Raw genomic sequence first — 11,182 nt, 5'->3', positions numbered from 1 at the left:
GTATATGGAGGTAGAGAAAATTAGAGAGGAAGACTGAAAGAGAATGAGATAGAGAGATAGAGATAATGCAGATCATGCAGACACTCATTCGACCCTCGCTCGGTGCATAGTTGAGTCCTTGGAAAAAGGCTCCTTACCCACTTCTCATCGCTCAGGTGTAAAATGAGTTGATAGCGTTGTCGGAAAAAAAAAATAATATCGCCTAACAGGCGTCATGTTTCGTTCTACATGTTGTTGCTGTTGGTCAGGGACCCCTTGTGAAGCGATTTGAGCACATTTAGTGGCTATTGCGGTATACAAAAGCTCAATTTTTTTAAACATAGAAAGAGAGAGGGAGAGAGAGAGAGAGAGAGAGAGAGAGAGAGAGAGAGAGAGAGAGAGAGAGAGAGAGAGAGAGAGAGAGAGAGAGAGAGAGAGAGAGAGAGAGAAGAGAGAGAGAGAAGACGACGACGAAATAGAGGAATAGAAAGAAAAGGAGCGAGAGACAATCCGACATAGGGAACATAAGAGATTTATGGGGAAAAATACGAGAGAGAAAGAAAGAGAGAGGAAGAAGAGAAAAGGAAAAAAGAAATGTGACAGAAGTCAAGAAAGAAAGAGGGAGGGGGAGGGGGAGAATAAAATTGAGATATAGATAAAGAGAGAGATAGTGCATGGGCCAGTGGGCGAAACCCTTCCCCCCCTGGGGGAGTTTTCGCCACATGGTTTTTCTGAAACAGCAATATATCTTGAGTATTAATCCGGGTGTTACCGTTTTTTCAAGTGTCATTTACGAGAGTTACGGCCCTTGAAAGGTCATTAGGTGCAATTTTTTGTGAAATCGTTTTTGTGCATAAAATGGTTGTTTATCACCTTAAAATTGTTTCACATACAATCAATAATGGAATTTTATTGTAATTTCTCATTTTTTGCCTCATATCATAAACTATTTTACAAAGCCATATAGCGTTTTTAAATCTTTGATAGCCATTTTCTCTATAATTTGAAAAAAAAATCTATTACAGTGTACTTGTTTCCCTTCAGGATGAATAAACAAGAGGGATTTTGCACTAGCACAATTCAGGCATGATTCAGGGACATATAACACAAATTAATCCGGGTGTTACAGTTTTTTCAAGTATCATTTACAGGAGTTATGGCCCTTGAAAGGTCATCGGGTGCAATTTTTCGTGAACTCATTTTTGTGAATAAAATGATTGTTTATCACCCTAAAATTGCTTCAAATGCAATAAATAGTGGAATTTTATTGTCATTTCTCATTTTTTGCCTCATATCATAAAATATTTTACAAAGCTATATAGGGTTTTTAAATCTTTGATAGCCATATTCTCTATAATATGAAAAAAATATATATTACAGTGTATTTGCTTCCTTTCAGTGATAAATAAATAAGAGGAATTTTGTACTAGCACAATTCAGGCATGATTAATGGGCATATAACACATATACATTTGTAACATTTGACCTGGCTGTAGCAAAGAAAGCTTACGATATTGTCTGGCAAAACCCACAGCTTTACAAAACAGTCATTATTCACCTGGGTGTCTTTCACACCATAATTTCATATCTTGGTGCCCTGGGAAAGCTCCAAAGTGGATCTGGTTTTGAAGAAATTGTGACTGAAGCAGGGCTATGTGCACATGGTTCTATGGATAGGATTATGAGTGGAAAGAACTACAACAGGGCTATACGAGTGCATGTGTCTGTTTTGGAGGCTCTAGAGAGGCTTCTGCTTGCAAAATTTGAGCAGGACACGGATTCAAAACTCAGTAAAGACCTCATGTCTTACATAAAGGAATTCACCGAAGGAATTTCAAGCCATACAGCTAATAAAATTCTCCAGTCAACTGTGTATGCTGAGTTATTTTCCCAGTATGAAGCCTTCAAAGAGAGTGTCCGCTCAGGAAAGTACGGAAAAACTGCACAATACTGGATCCAATACATGGACAAAGTTTGGCTTCTCCTCCAGTTTCTGCGAGCTACAAAGACAAACAACTTTCTTCTTCATATATCTTGTTTAAAAGAACTGTGCCCACTGCTTTTTACCATGAATCACCACAATTATGCCAAGTATCTCAGTGCATATTTTGTGTCACTAGCCAACCTGATTCATTCCCACCCAGGGGCAGAAGAAATGTTACAAGATAATGGATTTAGTGTCTCCAGATCAAGGACGCCTGCTGGAAGAATAGCAGTTGATATGACCATTGGACAAACATAAACAAACATGCAAAGACAAAAGGAGGTATTGTTGGGTTCAGCAAGAGTCTTCCAAGCTATTACCGTTGGAGTGTAACAAGACACAATCGAGCAGAATATGTATCAGCAACCCAAAGAATGATCAGCAACAACAACTGTATAGATATAAACACCCACAAAGAATTGAGCCTTGCAGAAAAAAAAACAAAGTGAAAAGCGAGTGCAAAAGATCCTCCAGGCATTTTCAGCATTTATCAATCCCTGCAGACAAGGGTAGACGGCAAGAGAGGAAGAGGTAGACCAACAAGAAGCTGGGAACAAGATATATGTGAATGGCTGGGAATGAAAGCAACTCAAGCAAGTAGACTGGCGGAAAACCGTAATCTGTTTCGCAAGAAAGTTCGGGAAGCAACGTCCTACGCAGGATCAGCTGACTAGATGATGATGATGATCAATCCCTTTGAAGTTGAAGATGGTCTGGTCAGTCTAGCTTCAGGAATGAAAGTGCAAGAGGATGTTGGTAATGACCTGCTAGCCGTGGAAAAAACAGGAAAAAGATTGTTTGAAAGTTTTGTTGAAAACAGACTGAAGGAAAAGACTGTAGAATTTCACAAGCCATTAGAAAGGAACAAGACCAAGACATTTGCATCATTGAGGAAAGTGGTAACAGTGAAAAAAGACATGAACGTGGTCAAAATCAAGGCACAAAGAAATTTATTTGGCCAGCTTCTTGTTTTGTCCCAAGAGCACAATGTTGATCTTCAAAAAGTTCTTCAATATCCTCTAACACCTACTCCATGGTCGCTGGCTTCATCAGATGGTTTACCTCTGAAGACCAACAAAGCAACTCTGTTGCACAAGCTCACGCCTGACAATTCATTAATGTTCGAGGATTATGCAAAAAACAAACAAACACCGTTTACATTGTTGATGGCAATGCACTGTTACAAACTCTGTCAGCAATCCCAAATACATTTGGTGAAGTAGCCAAACTTACATTTTCCTCCTTACCACAAGCAGCTTGTGTACACTTTGTGACTGATACTTACATAGAAGATTCAATCAAAGGTTGTGAGAGATTGAGGAGAGGATCTTCTGAAGATAATGCATACTTGTTAAGAGGATCTGCAACAACAGTGCCCAGACGTTGGAAATCATTTCTCAGCTGCGTTGATAACAAAAGATCCCTTATCAGGTTTCTCCTCAAGGAATGGGAAAGTAACGAATATGCAAAGAAACTGAGAAACAGGGAAATCTTCTTTGTCTGTGAAGAGAGATGCACCTTACTTTACAGTGACACGGATGAATTTACCACAGCTGTACCTTGTCTAGATCTCTACTCATCACAGGAAGAGGCAGACACACGAATTATACTGCACTGTCAATATGCTTCCCGCCAACCAAACTGTGAAACAATTGTTGTCAGATCACCAGACACGGATGTCTTCTTACTTCTCCTTTCATTCTCAGAGACAATTGGAAAGACCCTGATTTTTGATACTGGCTGTGGCAACAACAGGCGACAAATCAATGTCTCTCAGATAGCAAAGACTTTGTCTAAACAGATGTGTGATGCATTACTTGGTGTCCATGCATTCACAGGCTGTGACACAACAAGTTGCTTTGTTGGGCAAGGAAAGCTGAAAGCTCTAAAATTTCTTCAAAAGGAGGAAGATCTTAGAATTCTGTTCTCCAGATTTGGAACATCAGCAGCTGTTTCGAGTAATGACTGTCTCATGTTAGAGTCATTTGTGTGCAAGCTGTATGGCAAAACCTCGTGCACAAGTGTCAACAAAGTGAGGTATTATGACAAAGTTCGCCAGCGTTTCAAAGGAAAGAAAGGTACCATCTCATGCAGTGGTGGAATTGATCTGTGTCAGATGCCTCCTTGTAGTCAAGTATTGTCACTGCACATATCAAGAGCCAACTTTCAAACTCTCATTTGGAGGAATGCAGTGTGCCAGAATCCTAGCATTCCAAAACCAGAGTATAACGGTTGGCAGAGAAATTCTGCAAATGAATTGGAAGTACAGTGGTTCAAAGATGCTTTCATTCCAGATGAGTTGCAGGAAATTGTGTATGAAGAAAGCTGCACCAGTACTGACGAAGATACATATGCCGAGGATGGTAGTGATAGCTTTGACAGTGATTTCCTTGACGACACTTCAGAGGACGAAGAGGATTTTGCTACTGATGATGAGGATATGTAATAAATTGGTGAGCAGTGCAAACTGTTAAGGAGTAAAGCATGTTTGCAAAACACATAAGGATATTGTTTTTATGTACTTACTGCATCTTGAATCAAGAATCCCTTTTGAATATCAATTATTCTTCATAATATAACAATGCGATTTCGTTCAAGTCTTCGGTAATGATGCTTCACTTGGGTTGTGAACAAATTAGTCTTTTTTCATGATATATCTATTGTTTTTACCACACCTTCAACTTACTTTTAAATGTGACAACTGGACATCAATACCATGTTTAAAAAGAATGAAAATTATGATGAATTTGGCATCCCACAAAGTGGAGAAAAATTTAAGGGTTGCGTACACTTTTAGTTTTTCCTGTGACGTAGAAATATGAAGGTTGTTGTTGAGGCTTGGGCCATAGCTTTCTTCAGTGCTACATTTTTAATGAACATGCTGTTTTTGGCCATATTTAAAATAATTTTTGTGTAAAACACTGAAATAGCCCATAAGTTTAGATATGACACTTCATGAGATTACTGACAAATTGTTTCAACTTTCTGTGAATCTATATAATATTTACAAATTGAAAGCTTGTGCACATAGTTTGATAGTATATTCAATTTCCTTCAGTTTGATACCCAATTTGCATATATTTGAATTAATATTGTAGTCTCCAGAGCCTTTGAAAGAAATGTTGTCTCTTTTTTGCAAGGGACACAACTCACTTTTTTCAAAGAGCCATAACTCTCTTAAATGACACTTATTTTTACGGTAACAGTGGAATTTGTATGGCCAATAAGTTCTATTATTTGAAAAACATAGTGGCATAAACTCCCAAAGGGGGGGGAGGGGGGGTCCCAGTGGCCTAAGCACTAAGAAGGGTGTTTAAGAAAACAAAAGAGGAAGAAATCAAAAGAGATAGATAGAGAGAGAGAGAGAGAGAGAGAGAGAGAGAGAGAGAGAGAGAGAGAGAGAGAGAGAGAGAGAGAGAGAGAGAGTATGTGAGAGAAAGAGAAATACAGAGGAAAGAAAGACAGACAGAGCGTTTCAACAACACCCAAGAAGAACCTGGATATGGCAATCACCAGGGGTCAGAGCAAGGAACCAGATAGACTTTATAGCAGTATCATCAAGATTCAGAAATAGCATATTAAATTGCAAAACCTACCCAGGCGCCGATGTAGACAGTGACCATGTCCCAGTTGTTTGTACAGTAAGGATAAAGTGTGAGAGAACAGCTGGTAGAATAAAGAGGGATTACAGGTTATGCAAAGACAATGGCATACAAACAAAAATGAGAGAAGAATTTGAAAGTGCACTCATGATACAAAGCCAAAGTGAACCTGATAACGAAAAATGTGAAAAACAATTTGATATATTCCAAAAGTGTGTCAAAGCAACTGCAGAAAAGCATTTACCAATAGCTCAAATAAACAGCAAAAAGGAATGGATGACAAATGAAATTCTAAACCTATTTGAAGAAAGACGAAAATGCAACAGAGGGTCTGCAGAATACCAAACATTGAACAACCACATTAAATCCAAATGCATCGAGGCACACGAGAACTATCTAGACTGGAAATGCTGCGAAATCGAAAGAGAATACAAACCCAACCCCCAACAAGCTCACCAAAGAATAAAAGAACTATCAGGGAAAAGGAAAAGCAGCAGGAAGTTGTATCCAGAACAAACAAGGGGAACTGCTATTTGAAGAACAACATATAGAAAGCCGATGGGTAGAATACATAGGCGAACTGTACAATGATCCAAATAGAAATGAACCACCACTGAAATTCAAAGAACCATTAAGCGGACCAAAAATCACCAAAAGTGAAATTGAACATGCCATGGAACGAATGAGGGATGGTAAAGCAACAGGCCCTGATGAAATATCTGTAGAGGTATTAAAAAGCCTAGGAGATCTAGCAATTGATGAACTTCACATATTATTCAACAATATATACAACACTGGGAAAATTCCAGAAGATCTCTGTAACTCTATTTTCATAGCAATACCAAAGAAAGCAGGTGCAGTCAGATGCGAAAATTTTAGAACTATAAGTTTAATAAGCCACATCAACAAAATACTGTTGCGTATAATTATCAACAGGCTAAGGAATAAGATTAACCCCGAAATCGCAGAAGAACAATATGGATTCCAACCTGACAGAGGGACAAGGAACGCAATATACCTAAGTGAAAGAGCTATACAGGTTCAGACCCCACTATACCTCTGTTTTGTCGACTACAAAAAAGCTTTTGATAGAGTACGCCACGAAGAAATACTAAAACAACTGCACTCCATTGGCGCTGATGAAAAAGATCTCAGACTCATGCAAACATTATACTACACCCAGCAGGCATCTATCAAAATCGGAAACTCTACAGGAAATTCCATTCCTATTAAGAAAGGAGTCCGTCAAGGTGTGTTGCCTCAACAGATCCGTTTAATCTATACCAAGAAACAATCATGAGGGGCATAACTAATATGGAGGGAATAAAAGTAGGAGGTCACAACATAGATAATATTAGATACGCAGACAATACGGTACTCGTTGCAACATCAGAAATCCAACTTCAAAAGATTGTTGACAAAGTGGTAGTAGATAGTGAAGCCAAGGGAATGGAAGTGAATATCACCAAAACGGAATGCATGGTAATACAGAAAAACCCTGAAAACAACAGCACCTGCAATATAACGATTCACGGCGAGCAACTTACCAACGTAGAAAGTTTTAAATACCTAGGTTCAATAGTGACAACAGATGGAAGATGTAACCGAGACATACGAGCAAGAATAACTCAAGCCAAACAGGCCTTCATGGACCTCGGAAACATTTTGAAAAACAAACAGATGTCGTTCGGGATTAGATTCCAAGTCTTGAAGTGCTACGTGTGACCAATCTTGTTATATGGATGCGAAAGCTGGACTACAAATGCAGAAACACAAAAGAACATTGAAGCTTTTGAAATGTGGTGTTTGAGAAGGATGCAGAGAATATCGTATACTGCACACAAAACGAACGAAGAAGTGCTAAAACAAACATACCAACAAAGGAAACTAATGCCCTTAATAGCGGATCGACAACTATCCTTTTTCGGACACATAGTAAGGAAAGATAAGAATGAATACCTGGCAAGTTGTGGAAAAATACCTGGTAAACGCGCCCGGGAAGACAAAGAAAAAACACTCATAGACCAACTGAAGGGCTTCACCAACCTAACAATCCAAGAGCTGTTTGAAAAAAGCAAGAGACAGGGAGGAATGGAGAGAGATAATTCATGCAGTATCCGAAGCCTGGACCAGGCATGGAACCTAGAAGAAGAAGAATATCCCTAAACCTACAGGCGCCAGAGCAATTTTTGAATAATTCTTCGTTATATGGAATTACATTGTTTGTTTGTTTTTAAGGGTTTTACAGCGCTTGCAACACATTAAGATCATAGCAGCGCCAGTAAAAAGGAAGGAAATGGGATAGTAATAAGTTCTAGAATTACAATTAAAAGCACCCAAGAAAAAGTATGACAAAGGAGAATTTGACCAAATAGGGAACAGATGTAAATTCCAAGAGCACATTATCGAAGTACTTAGTTTGAAATTACCTAAAAGTCCTACCCAGTCGCAAGCATAGGTCCCCACTAAGACTAAGAGGAATACACTCAAATGTTTCCAAATCATATATAATATGTAAACAAAACATAATACATTACATAACAGAGAGATGATTTACAAGGAAAAAAATATCATCTCTCAAAACTAACTATACATTTGACTGTTTCCCTCTCACCAAGGTATCCGGTCAGGGCTAGGACAAAACCAAGTAATCTCATTCCAAGACAAAGACAGTAAGCTAGTTGGAAAACAGATATGGGCGGATAGAAGACAATAAGTACCTCCCTGCCCACTATGGAATGACATTGATTCTAGAACAATATGTAGGCGCATCATATTTGGAAAGTAGATTATCTATCATTTCGTATTTCTTTGTCTAACCCATCACAAAGGACCTTTTCAACCCCAACAGCATTGTTATTTTCAATATTAATCTTAGGTTTTTCCTTAGATCCACACACATTCATGAAGTAATTAAGGCTAGGGTTACTACAACTAGCAGCCAAGGTGCTAGTTTCATTAGGGCAAATGATGGCCGAGGCATCATTGTTAGTATCATCAACTGAGGTATCACAATTTTCATTGTTATCTAAGATAATGGCCGAGGCATTATCATCATCACATACCATAACAGAATTGGTATTGTCATAGGCTTCTTTCATTTCGGTGACAATGGGCACTAGTCCCATCAAAACACTGAGTTGATCCTTAATCGATTTAAGGTCATCAGATGAATTATAAGATCTAGTACAGTAAATTACTTTAAACCGAAAGAAGCTAAACCGAAAAATACCTTAAACCGCAAAGAATTTAATAAATTGTACTAGTTTCTTCATTATCTTTGTACTAATTCTTACGATGAAACCGAAATACTTCTAAGCAGGACTTTCTTTAAACCGAAACAACTTGAGAGCACCTTCCCTTTTTCTCTTTCTCTATTTTTCTTCAAAAATTCGGGAAGGTGGCCACACTAATAATGCCCGGCGAGATATTAAACAAAGAGCGTAAGTATTAAGATGAGGGTTGAAGGGTGGAATGGGGGGGGGGGGGGGGGGGGGGGGTAGGCAAACACTTCAATCGCTGCACCTGGGCTTGGCCAACACCACAATCGCGCAGACTGGAAAAGGAAGACAACGGGTGCCTGGCAGGCGAAAAATTAGGAAAGAGAGAGAGTTGGGGTGTAGAATCACGTAAGCGAGATGTTCTCACTCATGTGTTCATGCTTTGGAACTGACAAATTTTCAACATGACAACATGGGGGGGGGGGGTGGGGGGGGGGGGGGGGGTTAGCCAACTTACCATTGATATGCCATTTCATTTCCACTAGTTTAAATGTGTGTGTGTGATGGGATAAAGGGGGGGGGAGGTTCTATGTAATGGGCCTTTGAACCTAATAGCTTTTCAACAAAAGAGGGTGTGTGTAGTAGACAGCTTAGCATTGACACTCCTTTTCACTTAACCTCTGAGTAGCTGCGCATCATTCCTTAATCAATTATCGCACAAGAACTTTCGATCTTATTTTAGCTTTACATTTTACGAAAAGATGTCTAAAAGAAAGCACTGTGCTTACACGTTTGAGTTTAAAATCAAAATACTATGTGAAGTCAATGAAAGAAAAGTTGATCAAGATGGAGATATGTAAAAGAAAACACGGCATCCCCAACTCAACTCTCTCAACAATTTTGAATGAAAAACGAAAACCCCAAAAATATTTTTGAAATACACCAAAAAAAACCAAACCAAACAATTAAAATAAAAATCATTTTAAAAATGGTTACGAAGATGGCATTTATTCAACAACTCCCTTTAAGGGGAAACCCATGATAAATTAAATGAGCAAATTCCTTAAATAGTTACTACCCTTGAAAAACATCGCAAAACGGGAACTTGCTTTAAACCAAAATGTCTTTAAACCGAAATGGCTTAGAAGGTCCCCCAAAAATTTTGGTTTTAAAGTAATTCTACTGTATTATCCTTCGAGGCCTTACATTTTCCCTTAGAAGTAGAACTGTTTGATTTTCCTGACCGGGGTCTAGATTTTTTCACCCAGTCGTAAGGACGGCTTAGGATTGGTATCATTATCATTGTTTGTCGGTTGAATGTCTATCACGATACTCGGGATTACTTTCTGCTCTGACTCAGGCCAGGTTGAAAAATAGAATTCATTGTCAATAATTAAACATGATCCCAAATAGAATATGTAATAAATAAGCCCACTAACAAACAATAATAACAATTAGATGAGATTAATAATCCAAACAAAACAAAAAAAAAAATTCGTTTTAGAAATGTCCATGGATTGTCGGAAGCACAGCACAAAGTGACTGTCATGCTCACTTGCACTTCTCAAGGTATTCCTCCCAAAATTACAGTGGACGAAATAACTATAATTTCTCACAACCCTTTTCCATCAGATTAAAAAAAAAAAAAATTATAAAAAAGCGTAACGTTTTGACTCCAATAAATCTATCAGCAGAAGCCTCTCCCCTTTTCGAATTCCGTTGTTTAAAAAACAAGGAGATTAGCAAAATGAAAAAAAAGAGGGGAGAGAAAGACGGGATGGGGTGGGGGGGGGGGGGGGGGGGGGGGGCAAGAAACATTTTATTTAAATGCTTTCCTTAGTTAATTATATGATAAAAATAAAAAGAGTAATTAAAAATTTACTATTATGCTTCAGTTTTTATAAAAAACTAAAAAATTATAAAACCCACAAATGCACAAGTCATTTAATATAATTGAAAAATCCGCTTAATATCGTTGTATACATTTCTCATGAACAATAAATGTTCAAATATTGTAAAAACTATGTAAAGTAAATGACAATGCTAAACAAAAACGCCATGCAAACCAAGTCACAGTCTTAAAGTAGTGGATAAAGTTTATTTAAAAAAAATACAAAGAAAATTTAAAAGATATTACTTATACTTATGTACAGAAGGAAATAAGAAAATCTGTAAGAATTTATGTTGACAAAAACTGGGTTAACAAAATTTAATCGCATTCAAACCGGGCAAATTTTTTTTAAAACAATGGAATGCAATAACAAATCTGAATATTAATTTTGTACAAATTCAAACATAAATCACCTTCATATATCTTGTGTGAAATTTTTGTTTTGCCATTCAACTTCTCGATAGATAACTTAACATCCAGACCCCCAATTAAAAAAAAAAAAAGA

The 11,182-nt window shown here is 37.8% G+C and overlaps 1 long non-coding RNA gene across 1 annotated transcript; it reads left to right on the top strand.

Moving 5' to 3' along the window:
- The first annotated feature begins 519 nt into the window (after positions 1-519).
- LOC144961103 (uncharacterized) lies at positions 520-5,386 on the top strand. The gene is made up of 2 exons (XR_013643054.1): positions 520-649; positions 5,272-5,386. It is a non-coding gene; the product is annotated as an uncharacterized LOC144961103 (long non-coding RNA).
- Positions 5,387-11,182: the final 5,796 nt, after the last annotated feature.

The sequence above is a fragment of the Berghia stephanieae genome, unplaced genomic scaffold (assembly GCF_034508935.2).
Source record: "Berghia stephanieae isolate SIO BIC M18660-M18661 unplaced genomic scaffold, UCSD_Bste_1.3 scaffold1403, whole genome shotgun sequence".
Lineage (NCBI taxonomy): Eukaryota > Metazoa > Mollusca > Gastropoda > Nudibranchia > Aeolidiidae > Berghia > Berghia stephanieae.
Note: the sequence above shows the minus strand (reverse complement) of the source record. Positions and strands in the feature narration are given on the sequence as shown.